We start from the raw sequence: 25,781 nt of genomic DNA on the forward strand, positions 1-25,781 counted from the left end.
AAAGGCCCATTTCTCTAAGCAAACTGTGTGTTTGATATAGCCATAGAAAGACAGCTTGTTTATGTGTTCAGATGAAGCCTGTTTTGCATTCTTTTAGCAGCCGAGAGCAAAGTCCTTTGGCTTCTCATGAGAATCCAGAGATTATTTACAAATTCAGTTGAGTCCAGTAGCTGCAACGACTGCACAGCAGTTGGTTTCTACTGATGGTAGCCATCTCTGGACAGATACTGGATTATATTTGGAGGGAAAGACATCACACAGACAGGGAAAGAGCAAGTCACTTCATTTCTTGACTTCTTACTTTGAACTCCGGCTGGGCTGACTGAAGCAGACGTGTTTCCGTTAGCCTGTTCGTGTTGGCAAATTATTCTCTCTCCCATCCTCGTGATTCCCAGCGAAGGCTTGGCAGAGATGAAGAATGTTAGAGAAACACTAATGGTGATATATTTCTGTTTCATTTCTGTCTTTTACTATGATTATCTTTAATTGTGATAATAAAGAGACCTGAGACAGGTCTATTTCAAAGTGTAAATGAAGTGTGAATGAATTCTTTGCATTCCAAGATAAAGAACATTGCCTTTCAGGCTTTTTTGTAAGTTCAGAGGGGCACCCCTTAAGTTAAACAATATATCTTTAAATTACTGAGAAAACAGGAAGGCAAAACAGTTCCCTTCACTTTCTCGCACATACCTGAAACACTCTTCTTTCTTTTGTTAGCCCTTTGGAAATAATGTGTCCTATGGGGACGTGCCATCTACAAACCAGCCCCCTACTTTACAATGAAAACAATAGTGTACTGGAATATACATTTTTCTAATAATTGTGTACATGGAAACGTGATGTTGGGTGTGGTGGAAAGTTTGGAATTGAATATGTTATGTACTCTGCTTGTACATTGCTGCATTATAATATTGAGCAGATATTGCAAACTGCCATGTTTAAACAACTGTTTCTTGCTTGTGCGAAGTGAGGCCTAGGCTTGACTGCATATGTCTTTACGATGAAGGCTCTTCGATTAGTGTGTATCAATGCTTGCCTTCACATCTGTGCTTCGTATGGGATTTCCTTTTGGCATATGTAAGTCGATTTTAGGCTCCCGCATTCATAGGAAATGCGGCGTTAGTAGACAGGAGTCAACATACAGTAAGCATGCTTGCCTGCCTCAGAGCATGTGTGAATCTTTAAGCGGTATATTCACCTTCACTAAATGTATCACAGTATGTTGTCCTCCTAATAACACTGACTAACATGTAAGAACACAGCTGGTATCAAAGACTTGTATAGGGAGGATTTGCTCCCTGTTTGCAACCATGATTAAGTATGCTTCCTTGTTTTGTCTGGACCACCCCTTCCATTAAAATACATGTGTTCCTTTCAGTATAAGAGAAATGTGCACGGAGGGAGAGGGGTACACTCTTGCATCAAAGTCATGTGTTGTCATTAGTTTATTGTTGTCCTATTGATTTCTTTTTACTAATAAATTGTTCAATTGTTCACTAATCCACCAGAATCGTCAGAGGTCATTTTTCCACGACACTTTGAAAAACACACATTCAGATTCATTGTCACTACATGTTTGATGGAGTTATTCAAATATGAACATTATTAATAAAATAGAGATTATAAAATGTCTCCACTGTATACATTGTGTTGATTTCTTTAATCGAAATGCAGATCTGTGTTTGATTATTCATGGAGACAAATTGCTCCATGGCTCTAATACTATGGATAATGTATTTATGCTGTGCTGTGCACTTTTTAAATAGGATTTTGGTATACATCAAATCATATACAAGTGCATTTCCTACATTTGGTCTGTTTATTATCAATGGCAACCATCTGCTCTCCTAAGAAAAAAATTCTCAAGTTTATGGGTTTGATTTGATTTATTTTTTATAAAGCGCTAACCAACTCACCCAACTCAGAGAACTAAACAAACAGACAACAGCAATAATAAAAACATGACCACGTGAAACTGAAGATACATAAAAGCAGAAGTACCACACGAAGTTCGAAAGAAGCCTGATCAAACTAAAACCAGGACCAAGCTTCCCAGCAGACAAAATGACATTCAGGACTGTCTGTGCCATATTATATTAAAACAATAGGAATGCCACAGTTCATATTAAATGTTCTGCATATACTCAACTACAAATTGCAGGTTAGAGGGCCATGGGGTAAATCTTTGCAGATGCTCAAGAAAAATGTGAGATAGCTATTACCGCAACCCACAAGACAGCCCCTGTTTTTCTGATAACTCCATTTGTCTATCTCATTTCGCCAAACAACCTTAATGTCGGAGGTTCTGCAAACCCCAAGCCCACTCTTCTGGTGTAACCATGCCAGCACTTTGTTTCTGAGTGCATCCTTTGGTTCCAGCCCTGCTGGTTTTTCTACATTAGTAATTATAAAATGTCTCTTATCCATAACAGATCCTCTCAAGGTCTGATCCACGATAACAGTCATAGTTAAATTACATAGCTTCACTGATGTAGGCTATGTTAATTGGAGTCTGAGATTGTTGTTTACACAGCGCTTAATTATTTGTTGCTTCTGCTTGAGCATAAGGTATCAGGTGAATTAGAGTTCACAGAATGTCAATACAACACGATTGGTATATTTTGTCCCATGTAAGAGAAAATGTGCAATTTAAAGCATTTTTACTTATAATAATAAAATGACAATGAATGGGTCCATCAACAGATATATATATATATATATGTTGTGGTTTATGATGAATATTATTCATTTGCAAATATTTCACATTATTTCCTGTCAATGTAGAACACTAAACTTCAAGTTGCACATTTAATGATATTGTCCTTCAAATAGCAACCGACATGCACAAGTACCGTCAAATGTCATTTCACCTTTAATAAAACAGGCAGGATTCTAAGTACAGAAATGTATTTGCCCTACTTAGTCACTTGTTTTGGCTTTAATGGCTTATCACTGGCATAACAGGGGCCCCCAAATCCCCCGCGGTGCGGGGGGCCCGCCAGCACATGTCCTGAGAGGGGCCCCCACTTGTAGAAAAATAAAAAACATTTTTTTTCCAAAAAAGAAAATATTTTTTTTCTTTTTGAATTCCCTCTGCATTTATAAAGAAATTATTTCTGTAACAGAAATAATTTCTTTATGAAGTCAGAGTGACTTCAAAAAGAAATGATGGGCCTCATTACGGGCTTGGCGGCAACCGTGCCATTGCTAACAGCAGGTTGCCACCAGACCCATAATGATTTACCTGCGCCCGACTTCCCGGTAACACCAGGGGATTACAACCCCGGCGGTCTGGGAAGTCAGGCGCCGGCAAATGGTAAGTGCCCATTTCCATAAAGTCCTATCGGACTCTATGGGAATAGGGACCATAGAAGCACCAGCACCGTTAATAACTGTGCCGGTGCTTCCGTGAAAACTATGCAGGTGGGTGCCATTCTGCCCGGCAGGTCTGACCTGCTGGGCAGGACGGCAACCGCCCGCAGAGCTGTAATATGCCGGCCCGGAAACCACAGTGCCGGTGAGCTTATCAGCACCGTTGTTTAGAGACCGGCATAGTTGTAATGAGGCCCAATTTCTTTTTTAAGTGTTAGAGCTCCCTTCAACACCATGATGTGTGCGTGTGCTAGTGTATGTTGAAAGGGTTCACACTTAAATGTATAGGTGGCTGCCTGTGCAAGTGTATGGTGATAGGGTGCACACTTTAATATACGGGTAGCTGCCTGGGTGTGCCTGTATGGTGAAAGAGGGTGCACACTTAAATGTATAGGTGGCTGCTTGTGTGAGTGTATGGTGAAAGGGTGCACACTTAAATGTATGGGTGGGTGCCTGGGTGTTTGTGCCTGTATGGTGAAAGGGTGAACACGTAATTTTATGGGTGGCTGCCTGGGTGTGCCTGTATGGTGAAAGGGTGCACACTTAAATGTATGGATGGCTGCCTGGGTGTGCCAGTATGGTGAAAGAATGCACACTTAAATGTATGGATGGCTGGGTGTGTGTGTGTGTGTGTGTGTGTGTTTATATGGTGAATGGTGTGTGTGCTTGCATTCAGGGGCGCAACAAAACCTACATTTCGGGGGCTAACCCTTCAAATGTTGGGAGGGGTGCCAACTTCATGGGTGGTGGGGGAGGGGCAAACTTATTTGTTTGGGTCATCTAATTTCTTTATGCATTTTTATGAGACTATTCTAGTGCAGCTTCAATGTTACAAGCAGTTAACTGTCTCCTTTAAGGTTTAAGGCACCCACTTATGGACTGCTGTGAGAATGAGTGGTCTCCTGTTCCCTCTCTACCCTTCCAATCACTCCCCTGGCATGCAAGTATTAAACCCACATCACGAATTCATTTGCCTAAAAAATTTGGCATTTGAATGCCGGTACTAACAGTGAAATGCTTTATGTTAGTAATTGGTGGGTTCTTGTTAACAGAGAAACCCAGGTGCCGTTTAACATCTGTGTCCTTTTCTGTCTGGCAACTGCTCTGAAGGTCCGCCAGGTCTGGTCAACATAGCCCAACATTTCAGGGGGAGGGGGGAGTGCTGAATCCCAGTCAACTTAACGGTGTTGCACCAATACTTGTGTTTAATGCCTGGATTACTTATTGGTAATCTTCATTACTCCTAGCCCTATTCTTCCTCGTCCCAGTGTGTATGAGACAGTGCTTGTGTATAAGGCACTCTGCCTCAAACACAAGTACTGGGATGAGGTAGAGGTACATGGAAGTAATGCTTGATTTAGCTACATGTAATCTTCATTACTCCTAGTCCCACTTTTCCTCATCCCAGTACTTACCTATGAGGCAAGGAGCCTCAACCGTAAGCTCTGGGGCAAGGAAGAGGGACGTGGAGGTAATTCTGGGCCAAAGAGCTGATTTTGGAGGTTGGAGTGGGAGGGAGAGGGGATGTGTGGGGGGGCAGGATTATACGACAAATCATAATGGCTGTGCATGTCCAGGCTAAGCAGGCATGATATGTGGTATTAGTGGCTAGAGAGGCATTTTGGTGCAGCCAGTCTAGTCATTCCTCAGTTTGGTATGACTTTGTTTTAATGGGGCTTTTATGATAAAGCAGTCCTGCTAAGTGAATTACCTGACTAGACTGCCATTTGGGTGCTGCCAGTCAGCCGTTTCTTACTGCAGAATTGTATATTTTTCTGGGCATCTGTGATCAAATGATATGATATAAGTCATTTATAACGCACCTGCACACAAGTGTTTCTAGGCGTGACAAGACAAGGGATGGATGATAGAGGGAGGACAAGACAAACAATCTTACTAGGCCTTGTGTCATTCAGATCGTGCAAGTGCGATAACGAGAAGTGCAAGGGGAAAGGGACGGGGGAAGTGCAAGGGAGAGGGTAGGGGAAAACAGGGCAGCAATGCTCTGAGTAAGTGCTGTCAGGGCAGCACAGCTCTGGGTAGTGCAAGGAGAACAAGGGACTGTAGGGTTACAGTTACAGCCCCTAAGTGCATGGTAGGACCAGAGGCAGTGCAAGGGTGACTGATCAAGAAAGAGTCTCGACTCAGTGAGACTCTGAGGGTAGCCAAGCAACCAGTCGGAAAGCCTTGATGGTCTTGAACTTGATACTTGCAGAAACTTGGAGCCAGTGGAGAGATTTCAGGACTGGAGAGATACGATCCTTGTGCTTGAGGCCAAGGATAAGTCTTGCAGTCCTTTTCTGTATTAGTTGCAGGGGCTGGATAGTAGAGGAAGGCAGATTGAGAAAGAGGCTGTTGCAGTAGTCCAGCCTAGAGAGAACCAGGGCTCTGCAGACAGTGAGCTTCTGGGGGAAAGTGAGAAAGGGAAGAGTCCCTTTGAGGAGGAGGAGCTGGTTGTGGGACTTCTTGGCAACGTATGAGATGTGAGGAGAGAAAGAGAGTGGAGTCAAAGATGACACCACTGTTGTTTGCCTCACAGGAAGGAGAAGGAAGAGGGCCCAAGGCGGGCGGCCAGAGTGAGAGAGGGAAAGCAGAGGCAGGAGTCCAAATGAGAAGGATCTCCATCCTACTGACATTAAGGCAGAGATAGTTGGAGGCACACCAATCCTGAATCGCGGATAGACAGTCGGGAATGAGCGAGAGATGAGGAGTCTGAGTGGAGCCTGAAGGAAAGCGGAGTGTCATCCGCATAACACTGAAAGTTAGAGGAGAATGTAGAGATCAGGTGGGTCAAAGGGGCCACATAGAGGTTAAAAACCAGAGTGAGAGGATGGAGCGGGGAGAAAGGGACAAAGTTGGACCTGGGAGGGGCAGTCCAAGAGGAAGGAGGTCAGCCACTCAAGGGCCTGATCCGTGATGCCCAGGTCTCATGGAGTCGATTGATCAGGATTTATCAGGATGGCATGGTTGACCGTGTCGAAAGCACAGGAAAGATCAAGGAGGATGAGGACAGAAGGAATGCTGGAATTAAGGTTAGAGAGCAGAACTTCACAGGTGTTCAGGACAGCAGTTTCTGTGTCTCTGGCACTAAATCCAGACTGATGGTCATGAAGACAACCAACAGATTCCGTGTGGAGAGTAAGCTGGGAGATGGCAAGCTTTTTCAACAGTTTGCCCAGGAAAGGGGTGATGGAGATTGGGCGATAGTTTGCCGGGCAGGCAGGATCGGCAGAAAGCTTCTTGAGGAGTGGGTGCATAAGGGAGTGCTTAACAGGAGAGGGGAAAGAGTGATTACAGAAATCGGTCAAGCCTGGAGCGAGGGTGTCAATATGGTTCTTGATGGTTCTGGTGGAGCAGGAGAGCACCTGTTTGGATAACACTTTCATAGATCGGACTTGTCTAGAAACCTTGTCAGGTTTTGTCAGAGAGAAAGAGGAGAAAGGAGGAAGAGAGGTAGAGATGGCCAAAGGGGGGCGAGCGAGGAAGAGGGAGAGGAAGAGGAGATGGTGGACAGGATGTCCTAAGTTTTAGCATAGAAGTGAGATGATAGAGCCATACAGAGGGCCTGGGAGGGAACAGGAGATGTAAAGACCTCAACAGGATTGACCAGTTCTTTTCAGATTTTAAAGAGTTTGGCCGTGTTGTTAGAGGCCACAGAGACACAGGCTTGAATGTGTGTACTATTCTTGATGAGTGTTATTGCTTTGACTGCCATTTTGGTGCAACCAGTCTAGAAATGTCTGAATGTGGCCTGGCAAGCTTTACTATATTGTTATTAAATGTCGACACTGGTCTACCTTGTGTAGCCAGTTGGACATGTTTTCATTGTGGCATGGCATTTTTAATAGCAAAGCTTTAATGTTCCTGTGCTCTGTTGGTGACTTGCATCTATTGGATTGGTGTTACCCTACAGAACAATTGGAAACACTCTGGATTTTTAGCCAATTTTTCTCAGACAGTGTGCTGTATGTTATATTAAAACACCTATGTATATCTTTCTCCTAGTGCAGTGTGCGGCATATCCGTTCAGCAGCACGTCTGTGCGTATTGCGCAAGTGTGATAATCTAGGCTGGCCCAGAGTGTGGCGCGACCCTTGATTTGTTGCTGAGTTGGGGGGCCCCCTCAGCATGGCTCGCAGGGGGGCCCCCACATCTTGTGTTACGCCACTGTGTCTTATGTCTTAGTCTTTCCTAATAAAACATATAATTAAATCAGAAAGCATTTGGAGGAGAACGCAGAGGTGGAATTCATATGGGGTCTGGGCATTGGTTTCAAGATTCCGGTCTCAAAAGAGAATGGTAATCATCTTTTGGTTGAGGTCCCTGTAGTTACTAGATACCCACAGTCAGAGGTGTTGTCTGAATAGGACGACATTGGGAGATAGGACAGAATGGAGAGACTTCAGGGCTAAATGAAGGTGTGCCACTGCCACAAGGTAAGGGTGACAGGGTGACAGGGTTGCCAACAATGGAGAGTTTGCCACTGCCACTGGATGAGATGAAGGTAGGGGATGTAGAGGGGGAAGGACTGGTTCATAGAGTGGTTCAGATTTATGAAACACCTTCCACCTATTACTTTTTTGGTTGTAGTTTGTCTCCCTATGTGAGAGGAGATAGGGTATGCCCAAATGTCAGTCCCTTGATTGATGTGACGTAGGGAACCAAGCTGCATCTCACTGAGGAGGCCCATCAAGGCCAAAACATGTCTAGGGTAGCTTGCATTTCCATGCAGAGAGGACCTGGCATAGCAGTTCGGGCTGGGCAGCTACCATTGGTAGCAATACCTGACTGATTTGCAGCTGGCTGGACCCCTTTTGCAATGGCAGAGACCGGCTTTAAACAATGGTGGTGTGACAGGTTGCCAAGAGCATTGACAGTGGTTCAGATTTATTCAAAACCTTCCACCCACCCCTTATCTGGTCATAGAGCCATACAGCATCGGTATTGTATGTTATTAGGTAGGACTGTCTGGCAATACATGACTTAATGTAGGAGTAGCAGATTGAAGTTGTAAATGCACTAGTCTTGTTGCTGGACCAACATTCCCAAAATTGGAGAGGGGATGGTAGAAATATAGGGAGATCTTATGCACATGTCTTGGCAACCCAGACACAGGCAAGGAGAGGTTGCAGGGGGTGGTGCAGGAGAAGACGGAAGAGCAGGAATTTGGGGAGAAGAAGGTGGTCCCACTGGAGATGCCTCAGGAGGAGGAAGCTGTGGCATCTGCACCTGTGACTGCTCCTGCAGAGGATGCAGGACAGGTATATATGTCCCTTGTCAAGTATCAAGTGGAACAGGGGACATCCCCAAGCTCTGAGAATAACCAACACATTACGGTCCTGGGTGCCCTTTACGTTGACTATTTTTGGTCCTGGGAGCCCTTTAGGTGGACAAGGGGGAAGGCGCTAGGGCAAGAAGGCACTGTGATTTAAAACCTACGCTACATGGATGAGATACCCCAAAGTAAGGATGCTCCAAGGGAACCACTGCAACACACAACCACATGGAATGGAAGAATACCATAACTATTGCTACACATAGATCAGTTACCAATGATCCCTATTCCACTTTACAATCCAGTGGTCAAAACCTTTCCTGGAAATATTGGCTGATCAGCCCTCAGGCACTTGCCCTTCTTAATTGCTGTGCCAGTGTGACCCTCTAATGTTAGAGCAGTGTGCCCGCTGTCCCCACTACCACAATGTGCAGTTGTTAGTATATGCCTGGATGTGTTTCTATAGGTACACCTATAGTTGCACCAAAGGATGAATTTCCAGATATACAAATAATTGCAACACTTTTCAATATATTGCACAGCTAAGAACTGGTGCCTGCCTATGCTCTTCTGTGGCTGCCACGTGCTGATGTTAATTTCACTTCCCATAGACTACAACTCACAGAATCTACTCTATGGCTGAACTCATACCATCTTCTCTTTGCCAGAACTGCAATTCACAGAGTTCACCTCTTTTATTAAATGCAAATCAAAGCAAAACCCTGCTCCTACATGTGAGCAATGCCCCTGCAATCAAACACCGGCACTGCAATATGACTGCAACTCACAGAGTCCACATCTATGGCTGAATGCCCATAAATGCAGAGGCATGGACCATTAAGGAATATTTAGGTATTGATTGATACAACACTGGATGCCTAATAAATAGTCACTTCAGAATCCCAGTGTTGTTGCAAATAAGCTGTTCTGTTATTTACTTCTTCATAGTGACCCGATGGCAGCCATCCACACAGCTAAATGTACGGAAGCAATCCTCCAAAGGCTGTCAATACTTCTGAAAGTGTGGCCATACAGCGGCTTTCTCCCTTCCCTTTACATCAAGTTGAATGAATAAACACCCAGCCTAAATAACAATAAGGAGAAGAGTGGGTAAACTATATTAAAGACATTGGAACACATAGGCACCCTGAGATTGTGGAAGGAATTAGAATGCCCTCAGCCATGGACACATACTAAGGTGTGATGTTCTGGTCATCTGTTTCTTTCCCATGGACAGTTTGGTCCTCTCTTCCTTTGCCACTCCCCCCCAACCACTTCCTTTGACACTCACATCCCCACCTGATCTTGCAGGGTTGTTTCAAGTTTTTGTGTGACCAATTGCGAAGGGGCATTTTGGCTGGATGTACTACATGCAGTGCCATTGTAGTAACATATGGTGCATCATTGCTGTTGATGGCCATAGACATCTCCCTAATAGTGCCTTGATGTAGAAGCATGCCTGACTCATTCAGTATGCCTGGGTGAAACATGTGGGAACTTGAACTAAAATGCCTGAATATCGCAATTTTTTGGAGCAACTCAAATTGTTCTGAACATTATCGTTGGTTAGGGAAAAGTGAATTGGGTGGTCTGTTCTAAACTAATATAAATAGGAAAGACATGGCTTGATTTCAGCATCAGTCTTTTTTCTGGTTAGGCAGGAGATGAGGAAAGGGGTTGCTAGGGTAGTTGATGAAATTAGCTGTAGATGCATGGAGCTAGAAAATGAATATGATTGGTATGTTATGTTTGGGAGAAAACCAATAAAAATACGTTTTTTTGTTGAGAGCCACATAAAAAATGAAAACAGGATTTAGTGGGGAATTGATTTATGAATGGAATACGATTTAGTTCAGGAAGAGTTAGCACACTGAACTTGGACAGGCCATTTTTGTGTCATTACTACTAACCCTACGTCATGCCAGTGACCAGCTTGCACGATATAAACACACATTACATGCCTTGTCCGTGGAGAGGAGAAGATTGACACACACACTTGTTTGGGAGCAAGTAGGCGATTAAATTACATTCAGTGGTTTAAAAAACTGCAACATAATTTAGTGCATCAACTATTAGTTAATAGTGACAGAAACATGTTGGTAGGCAGGAGAAGATTATGTTCACTGTCTGTGACTATCTGCTTTGTCTTTTGGCGGCTATATCAAATATGAATTCCAGGGTAAAATTCTTATATTTCTTGATGGGCAGGAGGAGATTGTAGTCAGCGTCTGTAACTCAGTGCATTATCTTTATGGGTCCTTACAAAATACTAGTTGCCGAGAAAAAGTCAAATATTTCTTACTAGGCAGAAATACATTATATTCAGTGTATGTAACTGTGTCCTCTTTAAATTGCCTTACCACATACTAATTGCAGCGAAATGTGCATTCATGTCCTAGTAGGCAGGAGGATATTATATGCAATGTCTGTCACTGAGTGTATCATATTTTAGTTACTATGACCTACGCATGAAAAATGTTTTATTTTTCTTGGTAAGCATGTAAGGCTTATATTCAGTGGCTGTAATTGACTGAGCAAGAGTTTAGTGAACAGACCAAATATTAGTTAGTAGATGCAGAGAAAAGTTCATATTTTTCTTGGTGGGCATGATGAGATTATATTCATTGTCTGATGGTGCGGCCATTTAGTGGAAAAATAAAACAGTAGCTGAACAGATGAAGTCTTATCATTCTTAGTAGATAGAAGATTATTTTCAGCCTCTGTAACTGAGTGCATTGTATTTTATTGTGCTAGTTGCAGAGACATGTCACAGTAAACAATGATATTCAGTGGCTATGGCTAAAAATGTTGTACTATTTTCCCACCGGGAAAGTATCCAACGCAGGTGACCGAAAGGACGGTGCCCAGATGAAAGAACATTATTGGCTCCCACAGTCATGACCACTGTCTTATCTCCATTGAGTTTTAGCCAATTTTCGCTCATCCAGCATCCCACGGCAGAGAGGCAATCCCGCAGCAGAGTGGCATTGGACAGAAGGAGTAGGTCAAGCAGAACCAGGATCTGCGGATCATCAGCACACAAGTAGCATCTAACGCTGTGGCAGTGGATTAGAGTGATGAGAGGTTCAATGTAAATGTCGAACGGTGTGGGGGACAGGGCAGAGCCCCACACAGCAAGGCCGCAACTTCAGAAAGAAAGAAAGAAAACATGCTATAACTGCAACTTGTGAAAACCAAATACATATTCCGGAATGGATGCTTATTCCTCTCTAAATGCTTTTGGAAGTTTTTGCCTGCATTTTGATTTTTAGTTGTTTAAGAACAGACTAAGTGCTCTATCACGAGTTGGCCGGTTTACCGGCGCTAATTTCTGGTCATGAGGATTGTCAATGGGAGATTTTCCTTGATTGACAGAGAGATCTATTAAAAAAGGGATTTGAGTAGGAAGGTTCAGGCAGAGATATCTTTGGGCAGAGAGAGAGACGAAGACAGGGAGCTGACAGGCAGATGGACTTCAGTGTTGGGGGCCATTTGCTATTGGTGCAGTCTTTATCCAAGTGACCCAAGTCAGGGCTGAAATGTGAAAAGGCTGATGTAGACTCCCATGCTGAGCTCAGTCCTAAATATCGCGAACAGATTTAGGTAATTATGCAGTAACTGAGGAACGTGTAGTAAACGTGAGAGATGCTTACAGGTTGTGTGATAGAAATATGTTTGTTTAAAGTAATTCACGTTTTACATTTTAGGGGAATTCACATTTATGAAGTGAGATTGGATTGTGAGAGAAACATTCAAGGTTTCCTCATCTGACTGTGCGCTGGGCAGCCAGCAACAAATATGTATGTGAAGCTTATTATTAGAAACGCTATTTAATGTGTGCAAGCTCCCTAATGAAATGCATTTTATTCATGTTTGCATGTAAGCCACTGTAAAGTAGTACAGCATAATGCAACTGGACATGTGCTGAATTGTAACATTTTATAAAGCCACAAAAGAGAAAAATGAATTGGATTTGTACTCTTGTTGTGTGTCTGAATTATTGTCAGCACATAGATTGCAGTCCAACATGTGATAAGCCTATTGTACTGCAGGCAGTAATTCAGATTATGACATGTGGTAAAACATAGGATAAAAGTTATTTTTATTTATGAGTTGAGTTTTCAGAAGTACTAAGCGTGTGTTTGAGTACAACTATTTGGTTGTTAAAGGATCAATGTATTTTGAAATTCAGCCACAAGGGCATATTGCAGTATTGTACATAGAATACTGCCAGTGGGGGTCACAATGTATAGTTTAGGTATGTAATGTGGCTGTTTACCACAAAAAGCCCAGTCCCAAGTAGGCTTTATTTTAACTTGAGATTTTTTTTTTAAAAGCATATTTTTATTGTGTTCATAGATAGTACAAAAGTGAACAAACCCCAACTTTCCCATCCCACTCCCCCCCTCCACCCATCCCGTTCGGAAGAGAAGTCCATGTTCAAATGTCCTCGGTGTCGATTAAGAAGTGAAAAAATCTGTTATTTTTATATAGTGCGGGCACCACTGTGCCATATAGTCTGATTGGAGATATTCTAGTACCCCTCCCCATTATTTTGTGAAGGCACCTTGTGTTCCTTGGATATTGTGAGTTATCTTTTCCATGGTCATTTGGGACCAGACCTTATATAGCCATGTGTATAGCAATGGTGGATCTTTCTTCTTCCATCTCTGTGCGATCGTGGCCCAGGCCGCTATGACTAGGCCCATAAGACTCCTCCATTGCGCCTTAGTGAGTGTTTTGGCATGATGTCCTTTAAGTCCGCAGAGCCATAGTTTTTCTGGAAATTGTTCCACTTCTGGATATATCTTCTTTAGTTCTGATATTACTTCTCTCCAGAAGCCTTTGACCTTTGAGCAGTCCCACCAAATGTGTCTCCATGTGCCTACATCTGTGCAGCCTCTCCAGCAGCGGTTAGAAGAATGTGGGAACATGCTATGTAGCCTCTCAGGGGTGTAGTGGCATTGTGTAATCATTTTTGTCCACATTTCTCTGGTTTGGGCAGCCCGGGTTAATTTGGGGATATCGGCCCATAGCGACTGCCACTGTTGTGGTGTGATGTCCTCTCCCAGAGTTTTTTCCCATTTTTTAATATATGCCCACTTTATGTCTTCCTCCTGTGTATTTATGAACTTGTAGAGAGTGGAGACTAGTTTTTTGTCTCCTGAGTTGGTAAGGAGAAACTTTTCAAAGGCGGTAAGCTTCCTCGTCGCTGCGTGTGTTATCTCGGGTGAGGACAGCCAGTGTCTGAGCTGTTCATATTTGTACCTATCCGCATTTGTGAGGTTCCATAGTGTTTTGCAGTCGGCGAAGGATCTCAGTTCCTTGTCCACGAACATTTCCCCAATTTTTCTACAACCTGCTTCCTCCCAGTTCTCGCATGCGCCATGCTCTGTCCCTGGTGGGAACTGCGGATTCCTGCAGATTGGAGTGAACGGGGCCGGAGTGGTGGTAATGTGCCCTTTCCGTGTCTGCTCGTCCCAGGCATTCATTGTGGTCTCGCTGATGCACAGGTTCGGGTGCATATGCTGTTTTGATTTCCACAAGTCCTCCAATGGTGTTCTTGCGACCGCTCTGTCCTGGGTCACCCAGATCGTTCGCTGATTGTCTCCCAGCCATTCTTTCAGGATCCAAAGTTGTGCCGCTTGGTGTTAGTTCTTAAAGTGAGGGAGCGCCAGGCCCCCCTCTTTGGTGTGAGACGTGAGAACTGATCTGGCTACTCTGGGGGGTTTTCTATTCCAAATGAAAGATGAGACTGACTTTGCCAGTGCCCTGAAAAAGGAATCTGGGATCACGATCGGGAGGGATTGGAAGTGATATAGCAGTTTCGGGAGGATGTTCATTTTTATCAATTGGATTCTTCCCCACCAGGAGATATTTAGGGGGCACCACTGCTCTAGCTCTTTTTGTATTCTTGTCAGGAGTTGGGGGTAGTTTCTTTTGTATAGTGCCTCTACCTTCTGTGTGAGGGTTATACCCAGATATTTTATGCCTTCCTCTGCAACTTTTAGGCCAAACTGCCCTGCTTCTCTATTCAGTGATTCTCTGTTCCCGGCTAGGAGTAAAATTTCTGACTTTTTTTTGTTTATTTTTAGACCCGATATATCCCCGAATGACTCAAGTAGGTGGAATGCCACAGGGATGGACTGGGATGGGCGTTCGAGTGCCAGTAACATGTCATCTGCGTAGGCTATTACCTTATGTTGTTTGCCCGCCATCTCGATTCCCTTGATTTGGTCCGATTCTCTAATTTTAATTAGTAGTGGTTCTAGGAACAGCGCATATAGGAGCGGCGATAGAGGGCAGCCTTGTTTCGTTCCCCTAGAGATTTCCACCCTCTCCGTGACCACCCCATTTACCGCTATTCTAGCCGATGGGGAGGAGTAGTTGACTTTAATCATATTTATATATTGGTTCCCGAATCCCATATGTGCCATAGTTTTGAAGAGCATTGACCACTCAACCCGGTCAAAGGCTTTTTCTGCATCTAAGGATAATAGGACTGCAGGGGTGAGGGTTATGTTAATTTTTTCAGTTAGATGGACTAGCCTTCTTGTGTTGTCGTGCGTCTGCCTCCGTGATATGAATCCCGATTGGTCCGTGTTTATTAAGGAGGGAAGCAGTGGGGAAAGTCTGGCAGCCAGGATCTTTGTGTATATTTTTGAGTCTAAATTGATCAGGGCGATCGGTCTGTATGAGCCTGGGAGGGTGGGGTCTTTCCCTTATTTGTGGAATACCAGTATTTTAGCTTCATTCATGGATGGAGTAATGTTCCCACTATCACTAAAGGTGTTTAGTAGTCGAGTGAGGAAGGGGGTGAGGAGGTCTTTGTATTTTTTGTAAAATTGGGCAGTAAAGCCGTCCGGGCCTGGCGCTTTGTTGAGAGGGAGATCTTTTATTGCTTTCTTCACTTCACTTTCAGTTATCTGGGCCTCAAGTTCCGTTCTGGCCTTTTCTGGTATTTTTTTAAAGGGGATCGATGTCAGAAATCTGTTTTGGTCTGCCTCATCTGGGTGTTTAGTAGCATAAAGGCCCTGGTAGAACTCCCTGAATGTGTTCCCTATATCTTCCGTGCGCGTCAGCAGATCTCCTTGTGTATTTTTAATGCTCCGGATGGTCATTGTTTTCCGCTTTGACGAGAGTAATCGGGCTAGATATCGGTCGGCCTTGTTAGCTTTTATATAGTATCTCTGTTTGAGGTATAAGAGGGATCTCTGGGCTTTCTTACTACGGAGGAGTTCAAGTTGCCCCTCTATGTGTTTAAGTGACCTTTTTAAGCTCCTGGTGGGGTTTGCCAGTAGTTCTCTCCGGATTTTGGACAGCTTCTCTTCCAGGTCAGTTTGCCACTGTTGTGATTGTTTATCCCTCGCTGCTTTGAGGGCTATTAAGTGGCCCCTGATTACTGCCTTGAACGCCTCCCACACCGTACTCAGGGCTGTCTCCCCTGTATCGTTATTTTCAAAGAATTCTGTGATCTTGTCCCTAATGGATTCTCCCATCACTGGGTCTGACAGTATCTCCTGTGGAAGTTGCCACCTCCAAATTCCTTTCTCTTTCTTTGGGGTCGACAGATCCATCCAGAGGGGTGCGTGGTCTGACAGAGAGATGGGTCCCAGCTCCATGTTTTGAATTTTACCCATGTTCCCCACTGACACCCAGAAGTAGTCAATTCTTGACATTGTGTTGTGGACGTGTGAGTAATATGTGTATTCCTTGGTTTGACCCTTGTGTTCTCTCCATGCATCGCACAATGCCATGCCCTCCATCCGTCGTTTAAGTCGTTCCGACGGGGCGCCTTGGTGGTGGGGCCCACCCGTGCTCCTGTCAATCTGAGGATGCCAGGCCATGTTAAAGTCCCCTCCTATGATTATTTCACCTTTCGCGTACTCCTCCAGCCTCCCCATCGTGTCTCTCAAGAAGCCGTCTTGGCCCGTGTTAGGGGGATATACTGAGGCTAGTGTCAGTGTGGCGTTGTGGAGTTTGATATTGGCAAAGGCGAACCGTCCTTCTTTGTTGGAAAGTTTGTCAATCAGGCTTGTTTCCAGACCCTCCTTAATTACAATCATCACCCCCGCTCTCTTCTCCGCTGCGTTGCATTGTGCCAGTATTTCATAGCCTCTGAGGCGAATTTTCCCCCTATCCTGTACTTTGATGTGTGTCTCCTGGAGCAGTAGCATTTCAGCCTTTTCCTTCCTTAACATGTTCTCCACTTTTTTCCGTTTCACGGGGGAGTTCAAACCCCTTACGTTTAAGGTTACGAATCTTATCTTTCCCATTTCATATGCCCTTTCTGGGTGCTCCTTTCGCCCGAGTTGAACATTCCCCTCTCTCTTCCGGAACGGAAATGTCCCACCCACCCTTCCCCCCAAAACTGTAAGATTGTCCCCAACCTTTAACTGTATTCCAACTTGTGCTCCCGAGGAGGGCCCGTGTACCTAAGGTAGCTCTGGCGTTCCGCCTATCGCTCCCTGCCCTCTGTAGACTCGAGGCGAACCGTGTGGGGAGTCCTAAACCCCTCGTCATCCCTTGGCCTTGATGTAAGTCGTTCCGGTTCCACACCGGGCCCAATGAGTCTGTTCAGTCCGGGTTCCATCATTGGGTACTGTTCCGCATTGAGTGTTCAGCCTCTGGGCACCGAGTATCTTGAGCTGTGGATTCACGTCCGTTCGGTTGTTTTATTTGACACTTCCATTCCCCTTCCTTGCCGTTTCCTTTTCTGGCAGACCCATTCCCATCCCCCTGGTCTGCTCTGCCGTTCCCCCCTCTTTTTTTTGTATTTGGTCGACAGCTCATCTGTCTGGATGTCCATGATGCTCAACCCCTCTTCCATGGTGGTCACCCTCCTTTGCTGACCCTCCCAGTCGAACAGTAGACCGAAAGGGAATTTCCATTTATATTTTATCTCTCTCTTGACCAATTCTCCAGTGAGTGGTGCCAATTCTCTTCTTTTCTGGAGTGTTATGGCAGATAGGTCTTGAAACAGCTGAATTTCCACCCCGTTCATCCTGATTTGTTCTAGCTGCCTCACTCTCCGTAGTATGAGTTCTTTTTGCGGGTAGGAGGATATAGCTGCCAACACGTCTCTGGGTCTTTCCCCTGGTGCCCTAGTGCGCTTTGGGCCCACTCTATGGATGCGGTCTATCCCCACTGCCTCTGAGTCTTGTGCTTCTATGATATCTCTGAAGACCTCCTGCACCGCTTTCCGTAGATCCCTGTCCGTGACCGATTCTGGCATATTTTTAATGCGAATGTTCGATCTGCGGGACCTATTTTCTAGGTCCTCGAACTGTATTTCCAGATTGTGGATCAAAGTTTCGCTGTTTTGTAGAGCCTCCTCTTCTGCGTTCTGCACTATTTTTTCCAGGGTATCTGTCCTTTCTTCCAGGTTCGCAATGTCGTGTTTAACATCATGGATTGCCTGCTGCATGTTGTGTTTAATTGCTGCGAATTGGTCCTGGACTGTCGACATGAGCTTGTCTTGTAATTCTTTAAACCAGGAGTGCATATCTTCTTTTGTTGGGGGTAGGTCGCTGGAGGTGATGTGGGCCGCTTCCGATGCGGGCAATGACGGCATGGCCTCCGGGGGCCTACTTCTTGTCGATACTGGGGTCTCCACTGCCCACATATGTACCAGGTTGGAGTCCTGCTTAGCGGATTGCTGGTTCTGTTGGGATCCCCCTCCCTTCACTTTCGCTCTAGACATAGTGCCCGTGATTTTTGTCCATTACTGTCCCTCTCTCTTCGATGGCTGCGCAGTGTTAGACTGAGCGATGACCCAAGGAAGGGCCTACTGTGTGCGTGGAGTTGTGCCGATGGTGATTTGGGGGGCGGATTGACTCTCCCTTTTGAGCTTCGCGGTCAGGGTGTCCTGCGGTTCCTGCGCAGGGGGGGAGATCTGGCACTTGGGGGGGGCTCGCCTTCCAGTCCACCGGGCCGGGGGACTACTGCTGGCGCCCCTCAGCTCTGGGCATCGGGTTGAGTTCGATGCGTCTCTTACTGCTCCCCCGCTCCCTCCGCGCGCTCTGCTGGTGTCTGGTGGCGCCGATTCTGCTGTGCTGGGGGTTCACTCCCGCCTGGGCAGTCCGTGCCACCAGCCTCCTCTGTACTGCACGGCGAACCGCCTCACTCCGTTCCCTCGTTGCACCCCGGCCCTGACCTGGGCCGCGTCGGATGGATCGTTGGCGCGGTGGGGGGAGGGGGGATTCCTCTCCGTGGCGTCTCTGGATGTCGGGGGTCGGGGAGACTTCTTCCGTGTGCGTCCTGTGTCTTTGGACGATATTCGGTGCCGGATATAGGATCTGCCACACTCCGCAACGTTGCTAATTACGGTGCTACTGAAAGGCCCGGCGGGAGCAAGTCTCACTCACGTCTCCCTGCGCCGGCGGCCATCTTGGAATCCAACTTTTAAATTGAGATTTTGATAAAAACTGATTCTGCCCCTTTTGTAACATTTTTAAGTGTGCTGCCACAAGTGAAATATAATGTTTGTTCAGATTGTTTTGTTTTGGCTAAAAAGCCTTCCATTCTTTAAGCTGTTAATGCTTTCTTCATGTTTTTATAAACGCAATGACTTGAAACTACTTTATGTTATTCTTACATGTGAGGTAGTGAAGAGGATGCGTTTGAAGATGTTTATTTTCTTTCCTCAAAAGTTGTTTCTTTTACATTAAAATAAATGAAATGTATGTATTGTCTGTCTGCACACCTTTATTTTGCCTTGTCTTGCCTAATATATCCAACTATCATGACTGATAAACACAATAGCATCAAGCAGACTATCCAATAAAAGCCCTTGAAAAAGTAATCAGGCATTTGTTCTGGAATGCTGGACGCAATGCAATTGAATATTTTCAACATCGAAGGAATTCGAAATGTAGGATGTCTCCAGTATTTATGAGAGCAGGAAGTGTGAATGACACTGAAGGAAGAGTCAGGGAGCTCACAGGTGGTAAATATTGGCAGAATAGTTGATGTGTCTGGTGCTCTGCTCAAGTCTTTTTTAGCGATACTACACCAAACTAGAGTAGAACACGCTCTGCACTGTACACATAGACCTAGTGTGCCTACTTCTCCAAATGTGCTAATTGCAACATTTAGCAGGCTTTTTCCTCATTATTATGATTATTATTAATATGGTATTTATTGAGCATAGACCTAGCTTTGAGAAGCAACTGAGCGGTTTACAGAGGTATACAACAGTACAGTTTCATATTGGAGCCCATTTCAGAGGTACAACAAAACAGATATACAGTGGGGGGTAGGATACAGAGGTGCACAGAGGAGAGGTACAGCTGTACAGTGGCAGGGATGAAAGTGTGGGCGACCTCTAGTGAGTCAGCTGGTGAGGGTGAGTGACATGTCTTGGTACATAAGCAGAGAAGGCTTGTTTCCTGGTCCTTTCCTTTTTGAAGTGGCAGATTTCAAGTCTGCACATGTCCTGGCTTCTGGTGGTGCTCTGTCCACCGGAGATGCTGAGTTTCTCTGCGAGGTAGCTGGGTGACTTGAGGGTGACTGCCTTATAGATGATGCAGCAAGACTTGAAGGTGATTTGTGTGTGCAGTTGGATGGCTGTACTTTTTGTGCCTCTGTAATTTGCAGAGTAGTTATCAATCCTCATAAAATGTTTAATTAACAGGCACTGATACTCCTATTGCTACACAATATATGTGAACTTATCAATGTACCTTGTGGTCCCCCTTCCTTTTTTCCGGCTTGCAGATGATGCCACGGATGAAGAATCCAAACAGCTTTTTCTGCATTTGGTAGCTCAATTGCCTGAATTCTTGGGCTCTGTGGTGGTGGTGATTATTTGAATTTAGCTACCATCTTTTTCCTGCAGAGTCCATGGCTGTATGCTGAAGGCTTCTTTGCTACTAACGTTACCAGCTATACGCCTTCTTCACCACAACCATGTTCCCTGGATATGCCCTGTCTTGTAGCATCAATGGCTTCTCCAATCTAAGGTAGCTTTCAAGGGAGTTGGGAAATTATTTTCAGATGGATTCTTTAGTGCATGATTTAACAAGAGCACTGCACAGATGCCAAGGTTTGTAAATCGCACTTTCCCTTTGTGTAGTAGAAAAGTTGTGTAGTAGAAAAGGTCCCTACGAGTCATTCCAAGTTCCTTTCCCTTTCTCGCGTGAAGGTCCTTCTGCAGGCCATGACCCAGAGCTGACTTTTCACCTGATCGCCAGGTACGCTCTGCACTTGCCAATGAGGATGCTTTGAGGATGCTGGAGCGAGAGCATATTTAACTGCAACTACCTCTTTCTGTGACTCTGCCATCTCTGAATTAACCTGTATTGTAACGAGGTGTTGGCCACAGATGACACTGCGATTGGTGAAGGTACAGGAAACATCTTTATTTCAGCCTCAGCTACAGGTCACAATGACATATGCAAGGACATCCGGAAAAGTATCTAGGGGGCAACATCCACCGGCACCCTCTCTCTCAGTAACCCCATCTTGAACTGTCACTCTCAGAAAACAAAAGAGGGACCATTCACTAACTCAACACTCCATGTCAGTCACTCCAAATATTTAATACACACAGAGCATGTTGCAAGGGAAAGGCACGTTACAACACCCTGCTCAACAAATGATCATTCGCAAATCATGAACAGATCTGAGACACTACAACTGTAAGTCTAATTAAAACACTGTGGAAGATATAGAAGTCATTGACTTCCTGGCATCTGTGTTAAAATTGTTTTCGGATCAGGACAGGGCATAAGTGATCCCTTAGTAGGCTACCCTTGTAAGTGATTGCCACCTGTTACTGGGTACTGCTACACTGTGCCACTCTCACTCTACAATCCATTTCCACGCAAGTATCCAGCTGATTGCTCCAATCAACCCACATTATCAGCCAGGTGGTGATGAGGAAAAGCATCAGAAGGCAAGACAAGTTGTAGCAATCCACAAGACCATGCTGGACCACAGTTCCACATATGATAGAAGGACCAGGCAATTCCATCCTTCTGGTCCCTGGGTACTCCCGATGCATCTGAACTGGCTCTGCCTCACCAAATAGTACAGGCAGGGACCCAGCTGATTAGTTCAATCTACCCACCTCATTTCCCTTTCCATAATATGTTATGCTCACACTACACACCCCACGCCCCAGTCCCTGCATAATATGGTGCTGACCGACCCATTCAGGACCATTCTTTTGTCCAATTGTTGACTGCCTGGGTTCCCTCATCTCTCCCACTTCAACCACCTCTTGTGCCCCAACACCCAATAACATCCAGGCAGGTTCCTTCGGCACGCTTCCACCCTAATCCACTTTTTCACCCAATGTGCTTATTTGTGACTTGTCTGCCTATACAAAGGGTAAATAAAGGGGTAGACCTGCACTCAAGTCCCGATACTTCAGGTATAGTGTACAGTTATCAAAAAAAGTGGACCAGTAGAATGGGATGACACTAGCTAAATTTAGAACATATCAAATGTTATTCAGTAAACTCATCACAAGAAAAATCAATCTTGATATCATAAAATCCAGTAAAAAACAATCAATTCATACCATCAATCATAACCACATACAAAACTCATTCAGACATTCAAATATAAAACACCCAAGTGTTTACTACATCAATAAGCATTGGAAATATTGTTACACCAATTGTGTTCAGTTATCACATTAAACAATGACCCAGTCCATAATATCAGGTGTCGTTGTAATCTGGTACCAAGTTTGACAAGATGACTCTCACAAAAAAGCGTGGACACGTGTTTCGGTCGGAGACCTTCTTCAAGACATAGGGTATGGAGTGAATACTCCGCCGTGTTCTCAACGTATATGGGCCAGTAGTAAGTCTAAAAAACTATAAAAACCATAATGTCATCCATATTTCTTAAAAACGGTGACTGATAATGTCACAAATGTGCTGTAATTAAATAGACACATAAGCCCCTACTCACCCCCAATTTCCAACTCTAGAGAAGGTGAACGGGACAGTGGAAATTAATCCTCCACTGAAATCAGTGTATATGTTGAACCTGTGGAACAAACAAAAACGCCTCTCAGTAAGCTGGAAAAAAAAACAAATACTCAGTGTGCATACCTATGACCATACAAAAAATAACATTTAAAATTCAAACCCTTACAAGCACCCATGGTGCAACTTGGAAATCTTCCAAGGATAGGACCCCCAATGGATCCCGCTGGGACCCGCGTAATGCTAGCAGGATCTTCCTAATGTGTATCAATCACTTGACCATTCACAAAGCTACAAAGGAAGCACATAATGACAGCTCCTAAAATAGAGGAATTCTCACCTCATGTAGCAGTTTCCACATATATGTAACAAGCAGAGAATGGGGAATACACCCACAACTTCTGAAATCGTGTATCCAATTGCATTCACATGTAAAAATACCATAATATATAATAAAAATAATATATAGTAAAGCTACATGCACAGATACACGGTTAGAAAATCTCACCATAGCCAACTCCTCACTGAGGGGACACCCGTTGTATGTGCACTATATGTATGGGAAAGATGCCCAAGGCACCCACATGATGCCCCAAACACCATGCATTCAACCAATAACTATCATTAGTAGAGGAACAAGCCTCTGTATCCCTATGGCGTGCTGTGTGCCATTTAAGTAAAAATGTATTAAGTACTGAGAACACAACGCCGCTATATGATGTAAAAACGCTCCTCAGAGCGACAGTGACGCAACAAACGCCTTGGGTCGAAATAAAAAGTGTATGAAATACACTACAAGGCATCGAGCACGTCTCTAACGCTTGGTCATTCTCTCACGAAAAGTAACGCTTACCTTGTTGGAAAACGTGAGGCCCCCTTCGTGGGGAAATTGCAATGCCGGCACCTCAGTCACTCACTCGGCTCCAAACACACACATAGCAAAAAGTCAGTGCGGACTAAACATAGTCAAAGAACTATGTTTTAAAAGGTGCTGGAAACACCGAAAAAGGACTACCTCCTCGGACATAGACTCCTAGGGCATTGAAACAAACAAAGACCACGATGTCTAAAGGCACACGGCAAGAAATACACCCGTGCACAGCTCACGCAATATAACAGCCGGGGAGTTTAGACATGGATTAGTATGCAACCATTCAAAAATCATGCTCAAAGGTAGTCACGTAAATAATTAATGTAACTGCAGTCTAAACTGCGCAAACCAAATACACCCCTGATCAGCTCAGCTAATGAAACAATAGCCGGAGGGTTGAACACGGATATCTGCGCAACCATAAAACAGGTCGTGCTCAAAGGTAATCGCATATATGACTGATCTCGTATATGTCCTAACTGCACAAAACCCTGTACATATCTCATCCACCCTGTGAACACCCGGAGATGGGCACACATACCGCCAATATCCTGAACCTCGTCAAATGAGTAAATGGACCTAAAAAAGAGTCCACATATTAACATCCTAAATAATGAAACCGTACCTAAATGGTCCAGAGAGATAAATATATGAGGGATGGACAAAAAACACTGCCGCTTATGAAAAGCCACACACTAAAGGCCTAGAAGTTAAACATATTCAACTTTACTCCCTGATTTCAGGAACTGGGTCTATCGGCCAATATAACCATACAAACAAATATAGCAGTTTACTGTATACACGATCATGGCTTTAGATACATAGACACCCCCAACTGATTCTTGAACCTGAGGACTCAACTGGTTATCGCTGACATGGTATTTTGCAAATTGGATAGAGCAAACCCCATCACCATACAGAACCATTTGTAAATATAGACATTGAAATTCCAATAGATTGTATCTTCAAACTCAAGTAGACATATATCTAATACTGGCATGATTATAAGTTTATTTACACATGATGCAGATGGACAATGTCTTGAAACTCCTTTTAACCAATAATCTGCCTATAAATGGAAACAGGAGTATGGGTGGAAACCCATTGAATGACAACCAAAATGGGCCTAAGTTGCATACAAAACTATGGACATTTCTTAGCCACATAGTATCCTAACTGCTGTATCGATCTACATTCTGACCGATCATATCATGTTACAAATCAGTTTTTCGTAACCAAGTTGTTGCATTCAACGGAAACATTCAGTCCCTTCCGGACTGTGTTGAGAGTGTGAATCCATTTTTGCTCAATGCGATGTAGTGTTATACCAATATCGCCCCCTCTCATATTGTTCTTAATGTGTTGGAGTACAAACCACCTCATGTCTGTGTCCTTATGTTGCATTTTGACAAAATGTTCAACTGCCAGCGTATCCGCCATTTTATTTCATGTACAGCTCCTGTGTTCTGATATACGCTGTCTAACTTCCCGTGTGGTCCTCCCCACGTATAGAAGTGGACAGGGACAGCTGATAATGTAAATAACATTTTTAGTCAAACAGTTGGTATGGCAATTCATCTTCCAGACTCTCTGACCATAAATAAATTCTCGTTTAGTTTCAGTTAAGGGGCACGCGACACATTTGCTGCATTTATAGTGTCCAACAATGGGCGGTAGACCCCATTGGTCGTTGATAGTTGGTTCTCTTGCTGGCTCTATATAAGTATGCACCAGTCTTTGTCTGAGATTTTGCTTGCGTTAAACGCGAACATAGGTCTTTTCATTAGTGATCCTGGTTGTTTGACTAAATTCCAGTGTTTATTGATGATTCTTTTTACAACCCCACTGACTGGATTGAAGGTAGTTAAACATACAAGACGTTCATTCTTGTGTCTTTCTCGTGTGGTTAAACAAGTCTCACGATTAGTGTTTTCAGCTCTTTTCATTTGGTCTTTTACCAACCTTCTTGGGTACCCCCTATTTTCCAATCTCTCTTTTAGCTGTTCTGCGTGGAGCTTGAATTCATCCTTCTTGGAACAATTTCTCCTAATACGTAAGAATTGACCACATGGTAAATTCTGTCGTAGACTGGCAGGATGAAAGCTGTTAAAATGTAGTAGGGAGTTCTTATTAGTTGGTTTTTTGAAAAGAGTAGTTGTGAGTTGATTCACAGCCTTTTTAATCAAAAGATCGAGGAAGCTCACCTGATGGTAACTATATTCAATCGTGAATTTTATGTTCATGTCACATTGATTTAGCCATTCATGGAACTCAGTGTGAGATGCAACTGATCCCCTCCAAATTAGAAAAACGTCATCGA

The sequence above is a fragment of the Ambystoma mexicanum genome, chromosome 11 (assembly GCF_040938575.1).
Source record: "Ambystoma mexicanum isolate Mex_15411 chromosome 11, UKY_AmexF1_1, whole genome shotgun sequence".
In the NCBI taxonomy this organism is placed as follows: Eukaryota; Metazoa; Chordata; class Amphibia; order Caudata; family Ambystomatidae; genus Ambystoma; species Ambystoma mexicanum.